At 45.1% G+C, this 21,807-nt stretch overlaps 1 protein-coding gene across 4 annotated transcripts in view; it reads left to right on the top strand.

The window, feature by feature from the left end:
- Positions 1–21,807, top strand: part of ECI2 (enoyl-CoA delta isomerase 2) — a 133,220-nt gene that overhangs the window by 25,049 nt on the left and 86,364 nt on the right. The window lies entirely within an intron of this gene.

Genomic DNA, 21,807 nt, shown 5'->3' with positions numbered 1-21,807 from the left:
ATCTCCAAAGCAGTTTGGGAGCTACCTCACGCTCGCTGAGCGTGTTTCCAAATTCTAAGGACTAAATTCCTAGAAGAAAACCTATTGAAGACTAGCCCCGCACTCCTGTGGTGATACCAGTCGGTCACTCACCCAGTTGAGTTTCCCGAGCTGACTTCCGTGGTCCCTGGGAAGTAGGAGCCTCGGTCCGGTGGCCGACTCGCGGCAGGGACCTAGCCCCTGAGTGAGAAGGGCTCGGGCGCGGCGTAGAAGCAGCCTCGGTCCCTGCGAGGACTTGGCCCCCCGAGCGAGACGAGTTCGGGAGCGGCCTAGAGGCAGCGGGTGCACTTCCTCGAGCGCGGCAGTGAAGGTACTCACCCTCTCCCCCCGCAGCCGGAGACCGCCCGGGTCACAGCCGGGAAGCGCCGAAGACAAGGTAAGGCTTACATCTTTACTGTGGTCTCCGAGGAAGTGAGGATTCGCAGGGCCTGCCTCAGTGGCAGCCCGCCGAGGAGGTCTCCATTTTACCTGCCTACTCGCCTTCACTACCTAGGCGCAAGCGGGCTAGGCGCACGCTAATAGATAGGCACACGTTCATAGGCGCATATTCATAGGACACCGTTGATAGGCGCATGTTCCTAAGACGCCGTTGATAGGCACATGTTATAGGCGCACGTTCATAAGACGCCCGTTCATAGGCGCACGCAGCTAAGCACAGGTTGATAAGCGCACTCTCACAGGATAAGCGCATATTAGTAGGCGATACATATTGCAAAGCGTATGGAGCATCAGAGAGCCCATACGTCCGCAGAGCAGGCACCTCCAGAATCAGGTATAAGGGCTCTAAGCCTCTGTTCCGCATGCAACCTCAGAGCCACACAGAGCGAGGAAGCAGACTCCCTATGTGCCCAATGTGAGGCGGCCATGGGAATTCCAGGACAGGACCGGTCCCAGCCCAGCGGTTCCTCAGGGAACACTCCGGACTTAGCAGGCTGCGGTGAGCAGCCAGGGACCCCGAGAGACCTGGTGCCCCTAAGGCCAGATCCGGCTTCACTCTCCTGGGTGGAATTATTCAAGGGGATCCATGCCTTTGTCCAGATGCAGTCTGCTCCTTGAATGGGCCTTTCTGTTCCGAATGATCCGGCCCCTGGACCCTCGAGACCTAGGCGCAACCACTCGCCACCCAGAAGCCCCAAGTATGGGGATTCGGATTGCTCCGAGGAAGATGAGGAGCCCCCCGAGGAGGGAGAACTTCCCTCTGAGATCGGACCATGAGACGCTTCTTTCGGAAAGAGGATCTTCCAGGCCTGGTCTCACAATGCCTATCAGAACTGGCTATTTTGGGCCGGGACGCCCCAGGGGACCCTAACATGAACCCCGTGTTAGAGGGCCTGTGCCAATCGGCTCACCATTTTCCCCTCCTACAAGCAGCACAGCAGCTAATAGATCTGGAATGGACTGCGCTGGAGGCCGCATTCAAAGGGGGTCGGGCCTTGTCAGGCATGTACCCTCTGGATCCAGCATCCAAGGAGCTGCTGGCGTGCCCTAAGGTAGACGCCATCGTTAACACAGTTGTGAAGCGCACCACAATTCCGGAGGAGGGGGGGAGCGGCCCTCAAGGATACACATGACCGGCGCATGGACACCATTCTGAAACAAGCCTTCGAGGTGGCAGCCATGTCCCTAAGAATCGCGACCTGCTGCACCGTAGTGACGCGTTCCTGTTTATCACAAGCGAGAAACAACACCCCGGGAGAAGACATGGAATCAGCTCTCGCGTTCCTCACTGATGCAGCCTCCGACCTTGTCTGTACGGCAGCCAAGGGAGTGTCATCCTCGGTGGCAGCCAGGAGACAGCTCTGGCTACGCAACTGGGCTGCCGACTCTTCCTCAGAGACGCACCTCACTAGAATGCCCTTTAAGGGATCCCTACTGTTCGGCAGCAAACTCGAAAACTGGGCTAATAAATGGGGTGCCTCTCCATTACCCCGTCTGCCAGAAGACAGGTCGGAGGACCCAGCATTCGTTTCCTAGACCGTCCAGAGGTAGAAACTCTCAGCGCTTCAACCCTTACAGGGCTCGCTATCAAGCACCTCGTTCTCAGGCCAGGAACCAGCCCTTTCGGGCTAAGCACAACAAGAGGAGAACCGGCTCGGGTTCTGGTCCCAGCCGCAACCCACAATGACAATCAGCCGACTCATCCGGGGGTAGCTGCCATAGGGGGCAGGCTAACCCTCTTCTACCACAAGTGGGTCGAGATTTCTTCGGACCAGTGGGTCCTCGCCATCATCCGCGAAGGTTATTTCCTGGATTTACTTCAGCTCCCGCCGGACAAGTTTGTGGAATCTCCTTGTTTGCCTCTCAAGAAAGCGGCACTAGAAGTGACCTTACAGAGGCTCCTGGCACTAAGAGCCATAATCCCAGTGCCTGCAGAGGAGACGATTTCTGGACATTATTCCATTTATTTCATAGTACCCAAGAAGGAGGGCACTTTCAGGCCCGTCCTGGACCTCAAGTCGGTCAACCGATACCTACGGGTCCCCAGCTTTCGCATGGAAACTCTACGGTCTGTCAAGAATGCAGTACAGCCAGGGGAGTTTCTCACCTCCCTAGACCTGTCAGAAGCCTATTTGCATATCCCGATCCATCAGGATCACCAGCGCTATTTACGCTTCAAAGTCCTGAATCAGCAATTCCAGTTCCGAGCCTTACCCTTCAGGTTAGCCACCGCGCTGCGGATCTTTACCAAGGTCATAGTGGTAGTGGCGGCAGCACTCAGGAAGGAAGGAATCCTCGTCCATCCCTACCTGGACGATTGGCTGATCAGGGCGAAGTCACCGGAGGAGAGGCACCAGGCAACCAACAGAGTTATAGCTCTTCCGGAAAGCCTAGGATGGGTAGTAAACTTGAACAAGAGTTCCCTACAGCCTTCTCAGTTGCTGGAATACCTAGGAGTCCGATTCGACACCCAGGAAGACAAGGTCAGTCTGATCGCCAAGAGGAGAGCAAAGCTCCGGAATCGTCTGCAGGCTCTGCTGAGCGCCACCCGGCCCACAGCTTGGGATTACCTACAAGTCCTCGGCCTTATGGCATCCACTCTGGAGGTGATACCATGGGCGCGGGCTCATATGAGACCATTACAACGCGCCCTCTTATCTCGGTGGAGCCCACGATCACAGAACTACACCGTACACCTACCTCTACCAGCCAGAGTGCGGAATTAGATACGGTGGTGGTTGCAGCCCGGCCACATGAGCCGGGGGTCAAGAATGTCCTCCCCAACCTGGACCCTGCTCACTACAGATGCCAGCCTGAACGGATGGGGAACACACTGCGAAGAACTCACCGCCCAAGGGCGGTGGAACAGAGAAGAGTCGGGGTGGAACATCAACCGACTAGAGGCATGGGCAGTCAGGATAGCCCGTGCCCACAGACTCCGAAACAGAGCGGTCAGAGTGATGTCAGACAACGCCACCACAGTGGCATACATCAACCGACAGGGCGGAACCAGAAGCAGACAGGTATCCCTAGAAATAGCCCCCCCTGATGTCTTGGGCGGAAGCAAATCTACAGGACATCTCTGCCGTCCACATCGCCGGGAAGGACAACACCACGGCAGACTTCCTCAGCAGAGAGAGCCTAAATCCAGGGGGAATGGCAGCTGTCGCCCACAGCTTTCCAGATTATTGTGGATCAGTGGGGGACGCCGGGCATGGACCTACTAGCGGACAGGTCCAACGCTCAAGTACCCAGATATTTCGGCCACAGGCGGGATCCTCTATCCCAGGGGATCGATGCCCTGGTCCAGCCATGGCCTCAGGGGATCCTGCTATATGCTTTTCCTCCATGGCCCCTGCTGGGCGCCATTATACACAAGATTCAGCGGCACAGAGGCCTAGTTCTTCTAGTGGCCCAGGACTGGCCAAGAAGACCCTGGTACGCAGACATGAGAAGACTACTGGCAGGGAATCCATTTCCCCTGCCTCCACACAGGGACCTGCTGCGGCAAGGTCCCATCCTCTACGAGGATCCAGCTCAATTCTCTCTTAAGGTCTGGCCATTGAGAGGGCTAGACTGAAGAAAAGAGGATACTCTGGGCCGGTAATAGATACACTCCTTCAGAGCACGCAAGTTCTCCACATCACTAACATATATAAGGATCTGGAGAGTATTTGAAGCCTGGTGCGAAACTCACGGCACCAATCCACATGCCGCTAAGATCCCTATCATTTTGGATTTCCTGCAAGATGGACTTCAGAAGGGTCTGTCCCTCAATTCCATCAAGGTTCAGGTGGCAGCGCTATCCTGCTACGGTCCCCGGAGTGAAGGCAACAGCATTGCCACACACCCAGACTTTTCACGTTTCCTGAAAGGAGTCAAACACATTCGCTCGCCACTGAAGTGGCCAGTGCCCCTGTGGAACCTCAACCTAGTTTTGGAATTTCTAGCGGGACCCGCCTTCAGACCCCTTCGAGGCCTGACCCTCCGCTTGTTAACCTTGAAGATGGTGTTCCTGCTGGCCGCATGCTCAGCACACCGCATCTCAGAGCTACAAGCGCTGTCCTGCCGTGATCCATTTCTCAGAATCACTCCAGAGGCTATCCACCTTTGCACGGTTCCTTCCTTCTTACCCAAAGTAGTCTCACACTTCCACCTCAACCAAACCATATCCTTGCCTACCACGGAAGGTCTGAAGAAGGTCGAATACTACGCCATCTCGATATCGGCAGGCTGCTGTCCAGATACCTGGAAATGTCAGAAGCAGTACGAAAGACGGACCACCTGTTCGTCCTTCACAGCGGGAAGAAGCAAGGGGAAGCCGCCTCACGGGCAACCATCGCCCGCTGGATCAAAGAAGTTATCAAGGCAGCCTATGTAGAAGCGGGAAAACCACCACCTCTACGGGTCAAGGCTCACTCTACCAGAGCTCAAGCGGCCTCTTGGGCAGAAACTAGGATGCTGTCGCCTGCAGAGATATGTAAAGCGGGGACGTGGTCCTCCCTCCATATCTTCTCCAGATTCTACCGTCTGGACGTCCAGGCCAGGGAGGACACAGCATTTGCGAGGGCAATCCTGAACGGACCTCGGCAAGCCTCCCACCCAGTCCGGGAGTAGCTTTTGTACATCCCACTTGTTTTGAGTCCATCTGTTACACGCTAGGAAATGTAGAGATTACTTACCTGATAATCTCGTTTTCCTTAGTGTATGCAGATGGACTTAGCATCCCACCTGGCTGCCGGTATACATGGGGATTCACCGACTCACGGTGAATCCCCATGCCGTTTGGTCCTTCCTGTACTCCTTTACCAAATATTACAGATTAGATGTGCAAGCCAAGGCAGAGGCAGCTTTTATATACCGATATTCATGGGAACATCATAGTGGTTTACAAGGAACTTAACGCAATAAATGGAACACATGGTGCAAATTAACTTGGAAGAGGGAATGTCAACGGAACTTGATGATAAAAGAAAATATCCATACAATGATAGTCATAATAGAGAAGATACAACATTGAATAATTGGGGTAATTAACATAAGGCAATAAAGTGTATTGTATGAAACAAAGAAAGTACGTAAATGCAGGATTCGAGGAGCTTTTGATTTGAGCATTCTTAGAGCAGAACTATCTTCTTCCCACGTGGGCTGAGAGCAGCTTGGGTATTTCCCATGTGTAAGGACTGGTCTAGCCAGAAGAAAAAGGTAAAATTAAATTTTACATGTTAATTTCCTTTCCTTGAGTCCTGCTAAATAAAACCAAATCCCACCTGGGAATACTGTGCTGCCAGAACCTAGCGTAGTGCAAGGTGCTTTTCTCCTGCCAGTCCTTGCCATCTGTCTGGGGAAGGGGAGCCTCCAGTTTTTCCTCCTATTTTTCAGTTTGTGCAAAAAAAGGGAAGGTGGCCAGACACATGGAAAAAGCAGACCCCTAGATCAGTTAAATGCTCATAGAATGAATTGTGGACACCCCCCAATTTTCTTTCTTACTCATTGTCCCATTATCAAAATTGGGATAGCGTGGTTGTCCCTTTGCTCTGATAGAAGGTTACTGGCAACTGCCTTAGACCACACCTTTCTTATAGCTAGATGTGATATCACAAAAGGAAATAAAGTGTGTCCTCTGGCAGCTCTGGAAGGAGAATTCCATGTGTAAGCACTGGTCTAGTAGGACTCAAGGAAAACAAATTAACAAGTAATATTAAAATTCACCATAGTGGACATAATCCCTAAAGCTGGTTTCTTGGTTAGCCAGAAAAGTGTTTTTCAGACCAGTCATAAAATATTCTGTGGCCATTGAAGATATCCTGAAAAACTGGCTAGGGAATACTCTTAAGACCGACAAAAACTGAGCTAGAAGACACTAACAGGCTGATGCAGTATAAACGTGCTATATGAGCACCCGTTTTCCTAACTCGCACCTATCTACCTCTCCTGGGCATGCGATGAAATAGGTTAATGAACTACCGCGTTAAAAAGGATTCACTAGGGGAAATTGTGTGTCCCTGGCGTTTCCTTGGCATTAGGTGCCCAGGAGCCTTTTTAATTTTGCATGGGTTCCTTGTGGTTAGTATTGCGAAGAACCACATAAAAGCAAATTTTTTATTTTTTTTTTAAATTGAGCCCTTGAAGCACTACTCCAGGACAGGCATAACATTTTACATGTTAAAAAGTACACTTCAGGTGCACGGTGATTTTTTTTTTTTCTTTTTTTAATCGAGGGTAATAGCTAATAGCCTTATCTACATGGCATCTTTATTTTATTTAAAAGCATTTATATACCGCTATTTGGATACAATCATCATAACTGCTTACAATTTTACAAATATCAAATTAATAACAAACTACGTCTCCAATGACTGCATTTCCATGTGTTGAGAGCTATTAACTATGTGCTTGTTTGGATGGAATTTTGGACGTGCTAATCCCATTACTGCATCTGGAGTTATCCTAGCGTGTTCAAAACACTCATCCAACCGCGCGTCTAGCTGCACGCTAGGCTGAGCACACCTTATTACATCGGCCTCTGAGTTGGACATGTGATTGGTAACCCTTTTACTTAATTACTTTTTGATTATAGAGAAAATACCAGATGGAAGAAAAACTCACATAATTTTCACTATTATGTCCTTTGTTCTGCAGTATCATGATTCAAAAGATGTTTGCCAGATTACTTGCCACCACATGCATGCATTATGTGAGTTGATTCCTGCCATTTGCTGAGTGTAAAGAGATGCAGACTAGGAGATACAGAGCTTTCTCAGTACCTTCAACTTTAACACTTCCTTGCATCAACAGAATTTAGGAATTTAGTGGCCAATAATAAAAAAAAAAAAAGCTGAGCTCAAATTTTAGGCCCATATTTTCATCCAAACATGGGGGCCTAAGTTTTCAGGTGAAAAGTCACCTAAATTTTGTATCCTAAATTTAGGCCTGCAATAAATTTTCCTAGATTAAGGAGCCTGTGCATTAGGTATCTATTGCTAAACTCCAAACTTTTTTCCCTAACCTAAATATACCCCAGTAGCTTCCCTAAATTTATTTATTAATTTTTTTTTTTATATACCACAGAATAGGGCAGTAATCTGACCGTCTAAGCGGTTTACATATACGACATTACAATCAAAATTAAAATACATTAATTTACAGTATCAATTAAAATATGCTAGTAGAGAGAAGATATCTCTAAATGAAGTGTGAAAGTAGGTCTGTTAGCTAATCTTATAGGCTGATGTGTAAAGTTTTTTTTTTTAGCAATTTTTAAAATTCTTTTGTGTTTGATGTTAAGCGGATTTCTTCAGGGATGGAGTTCCACAGAGTTGGGCCTGCGACTAAGAAAGATCGGTTGCGTGTTAAGTCCAGATGTGCGATTTTTTTTATTTATTTATTTATTTATTTTTTATTAAATTGAGGGTACTTCAAGGATACATTTGTCCATTGAGCAGAGCTGTTGAGTTGGTTTGTAAAGCCATATAGAGTTAGGGTTGTATATTAGATAATGAATTATTGTAAGAATGTATGTGACTCTGCCCAAGTCAGTTTTCAAAAGAGCTAATTTAGGACCCTAAACTCTGTAAATTCGCCTTATATCTTCATTGGACTGAGAAGATGGCTTTTCCTTTTTCAAAAGCTATAGTTTTTTGGGGGGGTTTTTTGTGTTTTTTAAAGATCTACCTGTTATTTATAAGAATATGAGAATTGCCATACTAGGCCAGACCAAGGGTCCAGTAACATTTTTCCAACAATGGCCAATCCTGGTCACAAGTACCTAGCAAGATCCCATGCTACTAAAGCCGAAGAATATGTAGTGGTTTTCCACAAGTCTGCTTGGTTAATAACAACAGTTTATGAACTTTTCCTCCAAGAACTTGTCCAAACCTTTTTAAATCCAGTTTTGCTATCTGCTTTTACCACATCTTTCAGTAATGAATTCCAGAGCTTAATTATGAGTTGAGTGAAAAAGTATTTTCTCAGATTTGTTTTAAATGGGTACTTTCTAACTCCTTGCGTCTTTGTATTTTTTGAAAGAGTAAACAATCTATTCATATTTACTCTTTCTACTCCACTCATGATTTTATAAACCTCTATCATACCCACCTCAGCCTTCTCTTCTCCAGGCTGAACAGCTCTAACATCTTTAGCCTTTCCTCATATTAATTATGTTGGATTGTAAAGCTTGTTGCTAATTTATGTTCATTGTAAACCGAGGTGATGTTTACTAACGAGCCGCGGTATATAAAAACCCTTTAAGGTGAGCCATTCCATCCCTTTATCAAATGTCTCACTGTTCTCTGTATCTTCCAGTTCAGCTATATCTTTTTGAGATACAGTGACTGAAACTTTACACAATACTTCAGATACGGTCTCACCATGGAGTGATACCAAGGCATTGATTCTCCATTCCTTTCCTGATAATTCCTAACATTCTGTTGCTTTTTTGATTGCCACCATACACTTGGCCAAGGATTTCAAAATATTGTCTGTGATCCTTTTCCTGGGTGGTAAATTCTATTATAGACCATAATATTGTATAACTACAGTTTGGATTACTTTTTCCCTGTGTGTATCACTTTGCACTTGACCATATTAAATTTCATCTGCCATTTGGATGCTCCATATCATAAAGTCATCCTGCAGTTTGTCACAATCCATTTATGATCTAATAACTCAGAATAATTTTGGACCATCTGCAAATTTGATTACCTCACTGGACTCTGTCATGCCCCTTGAATTTGCTAAGTCCTGCCAGCTGCCAGAACCCAAGGGCCCAACCCATGGAGGAAGCAGCTGGTTCAGGTTAAGTTTTAGCCTGACTCATGTCAAAGCGCATTTTTGTGGGTCTGCTGGTGAAGCAGTGTCAACTGCACTGCATCACAAAGAGCTCATGCCATTTCTTACACCTGGATCACTGAGCCCTTTAAAAAAAAAAAAAAAAAATTGGCATTATGTTGACCATTCTTCAGGTACAGTTAATTAAAAATCACTAGTAATAGATCTACAATTTCATTTTTTAGTTCTTTCCGAACTCTGGGGTGCATACCATCTGGTTTAGGTGATTTGCTATTTGTTGATCTGCCCTATTACACCTTCCAAGTCGACCGTGATTTGCTTTATTTCCTCTGAATCATCACCATTAAATACCATTCCTGGCATGGGTATCTTCCTAACATCTTCCTCAGTAAACACCAAAGTAAAAAAACTTTATCCTCCCTAAATGCTTTTTTACCCATTGATAATCTAACAGCCCAACCAACTCCTTCACAGCCTTCCTGCTTTGGATGTAGGCGCAAATGTTTTATTTTGAGTTTTTGCCTCTGTAGTTAGCTTCTTTTCAAATTCTCTTTTTGCCACCTTATCAATGTTTTGCATGTAACTTGCTAGTGCTTATGCTGAATCTTTTTTTTTTTTCATTTTTTGAAAAGTTACTTTGGCTAAAATAGCCTCTTTTTACCTCACCTTATAATGATGCTGTCAATCATTTGGCCTTCCTGCTTCCTTTTTTAATGCATGGAATGCATCTGGTCTGGGCTTCCAAGATGGTATTTTAAAACATTGTCCATGCCTGATGTACTCTAACATTTGCAGTTGCAACTTTTAGTGTTTTTCCTAACTATTTTTGTCATTTTATCAAAGTCTCCCTTACAGTAATAGTTTCTTAATGCCTTCCCTCCAGTTATTAAGCCAAATTTGATCACATTTTGCTCACTGTTGCTATGCCACCCCACTACCATTACCTCTCACACCAAATCCTGCTTTCCACTAAGAATTAGATCTAGAATCTCTTCTTTCATCAGTTTCTGGACCAGCTGGAGAGAAGATATTGCTTTATATAAGGAATTAGAAAACAGAATTCTTTTTGGGAACATGCTTCCAAATCTTCATTATCCACTCATCTTAAAGAGAATGTTTACAAAATACAATATTGGTGGTACTCAACTTTAACTCAGAGAAATATATATATATATTTCGCCGACCTGACAGACAGAGCAGCGGCCCCACGGCGCTAAGACCCGCCCACCAGCCCGATCCGGCCAATCAGACAGCAGCAGAGGGAAGTTTAAAAATCCTCTCCCTCCGGCGCTGCGTCTGACTGCCTGCCTGCTGCCCATACTCACCTGAAGCGGACCGCTCTTTCTTCGGAGGAGGGAGGCCTGCGCGATCGGCGCCCAGACCCGTCGGGGTAAGGCCTGTTGAATTCCCTTCCCCCCCGGCGGGCCTGATTGCCGACCTGACAGACAGAGCAGCGGCCCCATGGCGCTAAGACCCGCCCACCAGCCCGATCCGGCCAATCAGACAGCAGCAGAGGGAAGTTTAAAAATCCTCTCACTCCGGCGTCGCGCGCTGAAGGTGCGCGACAAAGGGGCCTGCCCCTTTGTTTCGCCCCTTCGTACAGCCCCGAGGAAGCCCCGAGCCATATCCACAGAAGAAGCGAAGTCTATATCCTTATTAAATGCTGCTTCCTGCAAAAGTACTGGGCTAAGGGATTCGGCTGTCTGAAATAAATCCACCTTTCAACTATCCTCTCCAGCAGCCATTCCAGTATTCATTCTAGCCTCTTGTCCGTCAAGACTCTCCAGCATCCACCCAGCACTCATTCAGCCTCTCCCTCATCCAGCAAGACTCTCCAACTTGCTAGCCCAACATATTCCAATTAGATACCATCGTCTACACCGCAGCATGCTTCCAGCTCTGACTCTGGTACCTCCAGTAAGAACTCCTAGATCTCTCATTCCAATCATGATCAATCCGCTGACTCAGTTCCTAGGATTATCTCTCCTCTCAGTGACCCTAGTTAACTCTCAATCTCTGACAAAAAAGACTCACATCCTCAACGACTATCTCTTGGACTGTAACCCAGACGTCTGTGCTATCACAGAAACCTGGCTAAAAAACTCTGACATTGCCCTAATCAACCAATTACCCTCCCACAAATACGACTTTTTTACAATTCATAGACAAAAAAAGAGAGGAGGCGGTCTGTTACTAGCCACCAAAAAAGAACTCAGACTAACTCCACATACAATTAAGTCAGAATCTAAAATTGAACTAGGTCTATTCAAATCGAACCAGCTGCAAGTACTACTAGTCTATGCACCCCCAGGAGTATTAGATACAGATGCCTCCCCTCTTATAGAATCTGTGGTGAAACACGTCAACTCTGACTCACCCACCATAATCATGGGAGATTTCAACATCCACTTTGAGGCGTCTTCCCACTCACCCAATTGTGACGCCCTCCTCACAGCCCTCAGTGCAATGGGATTCACTCAGATCGTAAACAAACCTACACACAAAGCAGGACACACCCTGGACCTTATTTTTATCAACTCTAATTTTTCCAACTCTACAGAACCTGTGTGTACTCCTATCCCCTGGTCAGATCACTTTCTGATAACTACCACCCTCACTACAAAAAAACAATCTCCCTCCCCACAACACCTTTCCTCCTTTCAATTCAGGAAACCCTGTGCTTCTGAGACCCTCAGTGAACATCTCTCCAAAGAACTCTCTAACTTAGATCTGTCCAACCCTAACACAGCAGTGCTATCATGGCACAAGATCACTGAAGAGGTAGCAAATAAACTCTGCCCATCAATCACGAAACTAAGCAACACGACAAAAAAAGGAAACCAACCTTGGTTTTCCAACTAACTCAAACAGATAAAACAAGAATTACGCCACAAAGAGAATAAATGGCGCAAAGCACCTTCCAACACTACACTATTGTCATACAAAGGAACACTACATTACTACAGGACTTCAATTCTAAAAGCAAAAAGAGAATACTTCGGTAAAAAAATCCATGACATCCAATTTGATGCAAAAACCCTCTTTGCATATGTCTCTCAAATAACAAAGTCTCTACCACCATCGATACCTGATGAACAAGCTCAATCCAAAGCAAATGAGCTAGCCCTTTTCTTTCAGCAGAAGATTTCAAACACACTTGCTCTCCTTCCTACCAAGACTGACTACAACACCTCATTCGATAACACCTACATTCTTAAGGGAGTCAAATTCGACAAATTCGAATTAACATCAACCAAAGAGATCGAATCCATTCTTAAAAGGCAGAAACCATCCAGCCACCCATTGGACAACATACCTTCCAAGCTACTGCTACTTATTCCAAATATAATCTCTGGTCCTTTAACCAAAATCATAAACTGCTGCTTAACTCAAGGACTCTACCCAGATAGTCTAAAAAACGCACCCCTGAAACCACTCCTCAAGAAACATAACCTAGACCCTGGTGTTCTGGCTAATTTCCGCCCTATCTCGAATCTACCATTTTTAGCCAAACTCACAGAGAAATTGGTCAACATCCAGCTCTCGGATTATTTAGAAGATCACAACTTACTTTTCCCTTCCCAATATGGGTTCCGCAAATCTCGCAGCACAGAGACCCTACTCATATCTCTTACTGACCATATTATTATGGGTCTTGACAAAGGACACTCCTTTCTCCTAATCCTTTTGGACATTTTGGCGGCTTTCGACACTGTCAACCACCCCATCCTCTTGAATCGCCTTTCAGACATAGGCATTTCGGGAACAGTCCACAACTGGTTCAAGTCGTTCCTCAGTAATAGAAGTTTTAAAGTCAAAATAAACAATAAAGAATCACCATCTACAAATTCTTCCCTTGGCGTACCACAAGGTTCATCCTTATCACCTACCCTTTTCAATATTTACCTCCTTCCCCTTTGCCTTCCCCTTTGCCAACTGTTAACTAGTCTTAACCTCATTCACTACATCTATGCAGACGATGTTCAGATTCTGATTCCCATAACAGAATCTATTAACAAATCCATCACACTCTGGAACAACAGCTTACAAGCCATCACTAATCTCATCAACAGTCTAAACCTGGTCATCAATGCCTCTAAGACTGAACTCCTCTTCATTTCCTCCAATCAAGAAAACCTCCCGTCTCAGATCCATCACAGACACCTTCTCACCCACACTCATGTGAGAGACCTTGGAGTAATTTTAGACAACCGTCTTAACCTAAAGAATATGATCAAAACCACAACTAAAGAATGCTTCTACAGACTTCAGGTGTTAAAAAGACTCAAACCTCTCCTATATTTTCATGACTTTAGGACCGTTCTCCAATCCCTAATATTTGCCAAAATTGACTACTGCAGCGCCCTCCTCATTGGCTTACCCAACTCAACAACCAAGCCCTTACAGATGATACAGAATGCCGCAGCGAGAATTTTGACAAGCACCAACCAGAGAGACCATATTACACCCATCCTCCATAATTTACACTGGTTACCAGTCAGTCACAGGGTTCTACACAAAGCTCTAACTCTAATTCACAAATCAATTCATAGCCTCCTCCATCTCGACCTCGAATTCCCACTCAAACTCCACACTTCCAACAGACCAATGAGAGAAACATACAAAGGAGCACTACAAGCCCCTCCATCTAAAGCCACTCGACTCATCTCCACCAGAAACTGAGCTTTTTCTACAGCAGGTCCGGCCATCTGGAACAACCTCCCTGCAGAGCTCAGAATGGAACCGTGCCTACCAACATTTAAAAAAAAACTCAAAACATGGCTCTTCTTACAAGCCTTCCCTGATCCTTCAAACTTTCACTAGATAACTACTACTCAGCTTAAATATGGAACTTCGCCCCTCCAATATTCTCCTCATTTACTAGTTTACTACCCTAATAAGCCAACTATCCCTTGACCAAGCTCGGTCACTTCACATTGTATTTAATTTAATACCCTCTTAAGGCTTCTCTTTTTCCAGGTGAATCAGCTTCCTAGTTCATGGTCCTTGTTGTTATGTAACTTTTACTTCTCTTTTATCTCTGCTAAATATAAAAAGATGTTCCTTATGTTACGTTATGTTATACTGATCTACCCCTGTTCGATGTAAACCGACCTGATATGGTATTCAACCTTGAAGGTCAGCATAGAGAAATGTTAAATAAATAATATATACTGTATAAATCAATGTTGGCTGCAATGAAAGGGGATCACTGTTCCATATTTAATGTTCTTGTCCCAATTTTTAAATCCTTTTGTACTGAAGCTGTTATATTCTGCAGATATTGGGTTGCAATATTATGTTGGACCTTATTTTCACACATTAAATATTCATGAGATGTATATTTTAATGTATTATATATGGTTTACAAAAGGATTAATTGTGTATTTTGATTATCCTAAAAACCAGACATTGTTGAGCTTGGGAACTAGTGTCTTATTCACTTCAATTATTATGAATGCAAGTAAATAGGAGCCCTGCTGTGCTGCCTGTCGTCAGAATCCCATGCAGGCAGCCTATTGACGTGGAATGGTTGCATCGCAAACAGCTGAAGAGAGGATGCTGGGAAGATTTTTATAAATAAGTACTTTGTCTATAGTAAAAAAAAAATGCAACTTTAGTTTGCATGGATTGGTGTCACAGCACTTGCAGAACATCTTAAGGTGCCATAAGTCCTCCCAGCCTTTGAGATCATCTTCCCACTTGCTATGCCCTCACGAATTTGGTTAAGATTTCAGTGACATGCAAGATGACATTATGCACTGGGAAATTGAATGAGCTCCTGATTGAAATTTGCAAAGAGATTAATTACCTGAAGTTTAGAAAAATGGCAAAGGCTTAGCTGTTTATTTGTGCCTTCACTTTTGGTTAATTACGGGATGAGTTAATGGCTAGAGCTGTTTTGGAGTGCGGTTCTGTTTGTTTCTAAATTTATGTTAAGATGGAGCGGGGAAGGTTAGGTGGTGATGGGTTTCTGACTGTATTTCGTAGAATTCAAAGTTTTATTGGGACCCGCTTTGATGTATTATGTAGGTCCTTCATTTTCAGTTTAAACTGATTTTCACCCATAAATTCCAGGATTTTTCCAAACATGATGATTTATTTAAAAAAACTGGTTTTCACCATAATTTTAGGCTGATTAAAGAGCAGTTACAGAGCTTTAGATGCAGTGTCTCAAGGCCTTCAGCAACTGTTGGAAGCCAGTCTGGGCCAAAACACCTTCAGTGTTTCAAGTCCACTTCCCACCAACATAAGCGCGTGCACGCCAGTGTTGCTGATGTGCTATTTCAAGCCCGCCTCCCCTCCCACCAAGCAGCCAAAGTGCCTACTGCTTGGTACCACCAATGTAGCAATTGAAGTGGGCCACGCCCACCAGAGCCACTTCCTGGCAGGAGCCTCAAAAAGCATGCTGCCGAATAGAAGAAATATCTGGCACTACCACTAAGAAGAGGGATGAATGCTGTTGCAATGAAGGGGGGGAAGAGGTTGGGCGTGTGGGGAAAGACATGCTAGGCAGGGGATGGGGATAGAGATAGGGATTCTGCTGAGTGGAAGAATCTGCTTAGTATTCTTTTATTGTCCTGGCTTCTGTCCATCATAATAAACTCTGATATGTATCCAGAAAATGACACTTTTTTTTCCCACTGATTTTTCTCCTGTTTTTGTTGTCATAATGAACCCTGATAAGCTCCCACAAAATTAAAAAAATATATATATATGAAGGTCCTTGTGTATATGGAATTTTGAGATATAAATAAAACAAATTCTTTAAAGTAAAATGAAAGAAGCTGTATTAAGACAGTAAAAGAAGGGTACACTAGAAACAAGACAAAACCCAGAAGCAATAGAACTAAAAATCAGAATTTAATGTTTTATGAAGATTCTAGCTAGTATTGCTGCTTTAATAACCCTCACAGCCTGGCTTCAGCATCAGATGACAAAGGAGTCCTGCAGGCGATACAATTAACAGATTATAGCTGATGAACCACTGTTTCTTTATGAGTGTTTTCTTCATTAAAAACTTTGGTTCTAGTTGAGGCTTGGTTTCTAGGTGTGAAATGTTTGTGGTTCACACATTTTGTAGAAATAACGCCTATTACAAAATAAACTGTGTATAGATAGTTTGCATAACAAGTAAAAGGTATTTGTGCTTTGAGAGAATGTACTCTCTCCATAGAGTATTTCAAATTTTTTTTATTACTGTGTGATCTTAGAAAACAAGATGTCATGCTAGCCTTGTGATCCTGCAATGAAAAAGTTGTTGGCATGAAAACCATATGTTGATGAGTGGACTTCAGGCAGTCCACTACCATGACTGCAGTACCAGGTCCAGTGATGCCTTGCTACAAGCGGGCTCCTCAGTTGCTTGAAAAGTACCTCTTGCAAGAATTCCAGTATCCCGCCCCCTGGCTTCTAGTGGATCCTGCAGCTGGCTCCAGTCTGAATCTGCTACATCTAAATCCCTCACAAAAGAGCACCTTTCGTTTGCATATTGGGGTAGGTTTTAAGACTTGCGTGGGCACATGGATGCCTGATTTTGTAATATGTGCACGCATGTTATAAAATCGGGGGGTCAGCGCGCGCAAGGGGGTGCACATTAGTGCAACTTGTGCGCACAGACGCCCATGGCCTTCCCCCCCCCCCCCCCCCCGTTCCCTCCCAGGCCGCTCCAATTTAGGATCGGCCTGGGAGGTAACTTTCCTACCTCCCCCCCCCCCCCCCAGCACAGCAGCAAATAGCCACTGTTCTGGGGGCCTCTAGCCCTGCCCACGGACCGCCCCTTTTCTTCGGCCCCGGGTCTTACGCGTGTGGCCGGGCCTTTTTAAAATAGGCCCGGCCACACACAGGCATAGGCCACACATAGGCATAGGCTTTTGAAAATCTGGCCCATTATGGCTATATCTACATCTTTCCCTATAGATTATATTTATATAGCTATTAGTCCCCTTAGGCTTTAAGACAACCCACCCCAACCCAGCTGTTTCTTGTTCAATTTAAGGTGAATTTTAAAAGGATGACGCATGCTGAAATTAGGGGATACATAAATATATCAAGCTCGCATGGGCCGAGTAGATTTTAAAAGCTGTCCAGATGCATGTGTAAATGCTTGCGTGCACACATCTCGGAACTTCTCAAAAAGAGGCTGGCATGAGAATGGTCTGGGCGGTACATGGGTGGTTCTGACACGTGCTGAGGTCCTCTACTGCATAAGTTTACTTCTGCTATGGATGGTGTGTAAGTATTAAAAACAAAAAAAAAGTATTTTTTTAAACATGCCATTTCAGAGGTGTAAAGACTAGCAAACCATGGGAGTTTGGAGGATTTAGCTGGTAACTGGGGAGGAACTGGTAAAATAGGCAATGGCATAGGTGCTCGTCCCTCTTAAAATGTCCCCACTTATGTAGTAGAAGTTGCTTTTGCATGCACAGGCGCATCTACACTTAAAATTCGGCACATTTGTGCATGCGGCAAGGCTATTTTATAACATGTACGTATGTTATAAAATAGCTGCGTCCCTGGGCATGGTCTAACGAATGTACGAACATGTGCGCCCACGCACCAGTTCTCAACCTTTTTTTCTGTCGGGACACACCTGACAGATGGTTCTCACATGCATGACACAGTGACCCATGATCGTTATGGGGCTAGATGTAAAAGTACAGTTTGCATCCACAGGAACCCCCCTGACCCACAATAATGGATGTAAAGCAGAATTATGACATTCCCCATACAACTCACCCTACAAAAAGGATGTTCTGGTGTCATCTCAGTAACAGCAACTCAAACTCCTACTTCCAGGCTCAATAGCCCTACTTATGAAAAGACAGCAGTTTACCACCAATGCATGTCCTCTTGAGAAAACACAACAAATAAGACTGATACAAACGCTTACATGCTAGTAAAATATCTCATCTCAGTAACAGACACAGAACCACACTAACATACTTCCAGGATCTGTAGCAATGCACAAACTAATCCGCATACAGTTACACCTGTATTATGAAATACACTCAATCTATGAAAAGGCAACACTACAAAAATTTAAATCAGGTCCTAAAAACCAATAAACCTCCTATTAGGAAAACAGAACTAGCAAGCAGCTATAGATCCCCACACAGAAATAATTATAAAACTATACTAATAAGCAGAATAAATGTTTCAAAACAGCTATGAACAGAATAACATCCAACAATTAAACTCATAAAACTATTACAAATTCTCCAAACACCAATAAAATATTTTAAAAAAAAGCAGACATCACATAATATTAAATTAAAATGGCAGTCAATCAAGAAAAATAAACTTAAAAAGCCACCTTTACTTAGCCCCTCCAGCAGCTCTCCTACCTCCATGCAGGCCGTAGCACACACCAGAAGCAGCAGTAGTGGCTAAGCTCTATACTCATGGTCCTCTTCCTTAGGGCCCATGTCTCTCACACCAATCATCTCCCAGTCTTTGACACACACACACCCCAGTCACCTTCCTGAACAGTTTCTCTGCCATACACACACAGGCTTCTCACTCTCATAATCACTTTCTCTCTCACTCCCATATTTGTTCTCTCCACATGCAGAGGCTTCTCATTCCCATAATCACTTTCTCTCTGTTACACATAAACACACACCATTCTCTCTCTCTCCATGCTCGCTCTCCACGTGCACAGGCTTCTCATCCCCTGAATCACATTCTTTCTCTCACATTCACACACACCAGTCTTTCTCACACACCATCACTTTACCAACCAGTCTCTCTCTCATATGCATGCACACACACAGGCTTCTCACTCCCATGCTCTCTCTCACATAATCAGGCGCAGGAAGAAGAAAAGGCCAGCCAAAGCAGTGTTGCCAACCTCGCTTATTTACCGCGAGATTGAGCTTCTTTTTGTAGTCATTTGCGGGTTGCTTTTAATTGGGCTATTTTTTCTTCCAGTCGCGTTTTTTTGGGCTTGTTGGGCGAGACTTGGCCTCTGAATCATGTGACAGTGATTGGCTGCTGCTGCGATGAAGCCTGTCCATACCAGGTGCACCCTATCCCTATATTGCAGCAGTAAGCCAATCAGAGCACTGCTGCAGTGAAAACCTTGACTCACACACAGGAGCACATTTTGTGGGCATGCACAGCATTGCACGTGGGCAGACCTGGAACCAGAAGGCCAGCAGCAGGGCATTGCAGCGCAGCAGCAAGCGACAGCAAAGAAATCTTCAGACTGTGCAGCTACAGCCAGGTATCAGGAGGGGGGAATGAGAATGTGGGGGCCAGAGATGTGCTCGGAGGGGGGAATCAGTGTGGGGGGGGCCAGGGATGTGCTTGGAGGAGGGAATGTGCATGAGGGTATTGAAGACGTGTTTCTAGGGGGTGGGAGAGGGGAATGAGTGCGTGCCAGGGATGTGCTTGGAGGGGGGTGGGGAGAGGGGAATGAGCATGAGGGAATTTGCTGTACCAGCTTCTTGCCAGGTAGAAATATGCTGAAGCAATTTAATTCAAAAAAGGAATCAAGACCTGGTTATTTAAACAGGCCTATCCCAACGCCTCTCAACCCTAGCATTTGACTTCTCCTCAACACTCATTATTTCCCTCTCCCTAGTACAGTGTCCCCCCGCCCCCCTACACACCCTCCCTCCCTCACCACCCCATCCATTTTATGGCTTCCTGATATTCAGTCACCACCTCTCCTTCCCATCGCCACCACCTGCCCCCTTGTACAGTTCCTACCCCACCCCGCCTCCCCTATGCGCTTCATCCCCCACCCCGCGCTACCCCCCACTCTGTCGCCTCTTGTATATAATTAATTTATGTCCAACCTGGTTAACCACATGTAATCTCATTTAATAACTGTGGCGCCCGTTGGCTCTACAGTAAAGTTGTCACCTTTTAACTTCCTATCCTTCCTCCATCTATCATTGTAATTTCCTTTCTCAGTTGTCTGTAAACCGACATGATGTTTTTTTTTTTACGAATGCCGGTATATAAAAGTTATAAATAAATAAATAAATAAATAATGAAAATATGTATCGTGACAATGCTGACAATATCGAGAATGAAGAACTGGCTGTTATCACTAATTGTCAGACCTTATTTTAGTTAACTGTTACAGGCTGATATAGTAAAAGTCGTGGGAGAGCGGGCAAGTGCCCAGGCCACTCTCCTGGGTGCGCGATTCAGGAGGGTGACCTATGCAAATTAGGGCCCGTGGAAAAAAAGGCGCTAGGGACAATAGCGTGTCCCTAGCGCCTCTTTTTTGACAGGAGCGGCGGCTGTCAGCGAGATTGACAGCAGACGCTCAATTTTGCCAGCGTAGGTTCTCAAACCTGCTGACAGCCACGGGTTCGGAAACCGGACGCCGGCAAAATTGAGTGTACGGTTTTTGAGCCGCGGGCCGATTTAAAAATTTTTTTTAATTTGAACTTTTGGGACCTCCGACTTGATGTCGGAGGGTGTACTCTATGCACTGTCCCGGTGCCTGAAGAAATTAGCGCCTACCTTTTGGGTAGGCGCTAATTTCTGAAAGTAAAATGTGCGGCTTGGCTGCACATTTTACTTACTGAATCGCGTGGAAATAACTAATAGGCCCATCAACATGCATTTGCATGTTATGGGCGCTATTAGTTTCGGGGGGGGGGGAGGTTGGATGGAGGTTTTTGACACGCTATTACCCCTTACTGAATAAGGGATAAAGCTAGCGCGTCAAACGCGCGTCCAAATATACTGTTTTTTTGGAAAAAAGTGCTTGTTCTTTCATGAAAACCTGGCAACCCTGAGCCCAAGGTGCTACAGCTTCTTGCACCGTTGCCGTTCCCACTGGGTTTGAACGTGCTGATAGCCCGGTGGCAACGGCAACAGGGAAGGAAGAGTAGCGGGAGAGACAGGGAGCACGTGACACACCGGTTGAGAAGCGCTGCACTAGGCAACACCCATGCAGGAAATCCCACACATGCTAAATACAGCAAAAGTTCTACGAGCTAAAAAAGGAGGGGACCATATGGTGCTACTGGATGACATCACCTACATATCCTGCTGGCTATGGAGTACACTATTTACAGTAAGCAAACTTGCTTTTCAAGCAGCAATTATCGCAAAATTCATAATTGGCTGCTTTACATGGTCTTGTATCACCGAATATCATTCATTTTGAATTTAAATGTTCTGTGCATAGTTATTTTACTCCTGTTAAAGCCAAAAACCTGTGAAGAAATTTGCAAACAGAACTTTCTATGCAAAAATGCACAAACCCCCCTCATCTAAGTTTTTATATGTATCTGGATTGAAAGGAGATTGCACACACATAATTAGGATGCAGTCGGCCTTTTCTGTATACTACAGTTTTCACAAAATGTGTATTTTGTAAATATATCCCAATTAAAGGCAAACCACAATCTCTAGAAAGTGGGTCTCAACCAATTCTTCAGAGCACAGCGAGTCAGGTTTCCAGAATATCCACAATGAATAAACATGAGAGAGATTTCCAGGCACTGCCTCCATTGTATGCAAATCTATCTCATGCATATTCATTGTGGATATCCTGAAAACCTGACTGGC

The sequence above is a fragment of the Rhinatrema bivittatum genome, chromosome 2, assembly GCF_901001135.1.
Source record: "Rhinatrema bivittatum chromosome 2, aRhiBiv1.1, whole genome shotgun sequence".
NCBI classification, from domain to species: Eukaryota; Metazoa; Chordata; class Amphibia; order Gymnophiona; family Rhinatrematidae; genus Rhinatrema; species Rhinatrema bivittatum.
Note: the sequence above shows the minus strand (reverse complement) of the source record. Positions and strands in the feature narration are given on the sequence as shown.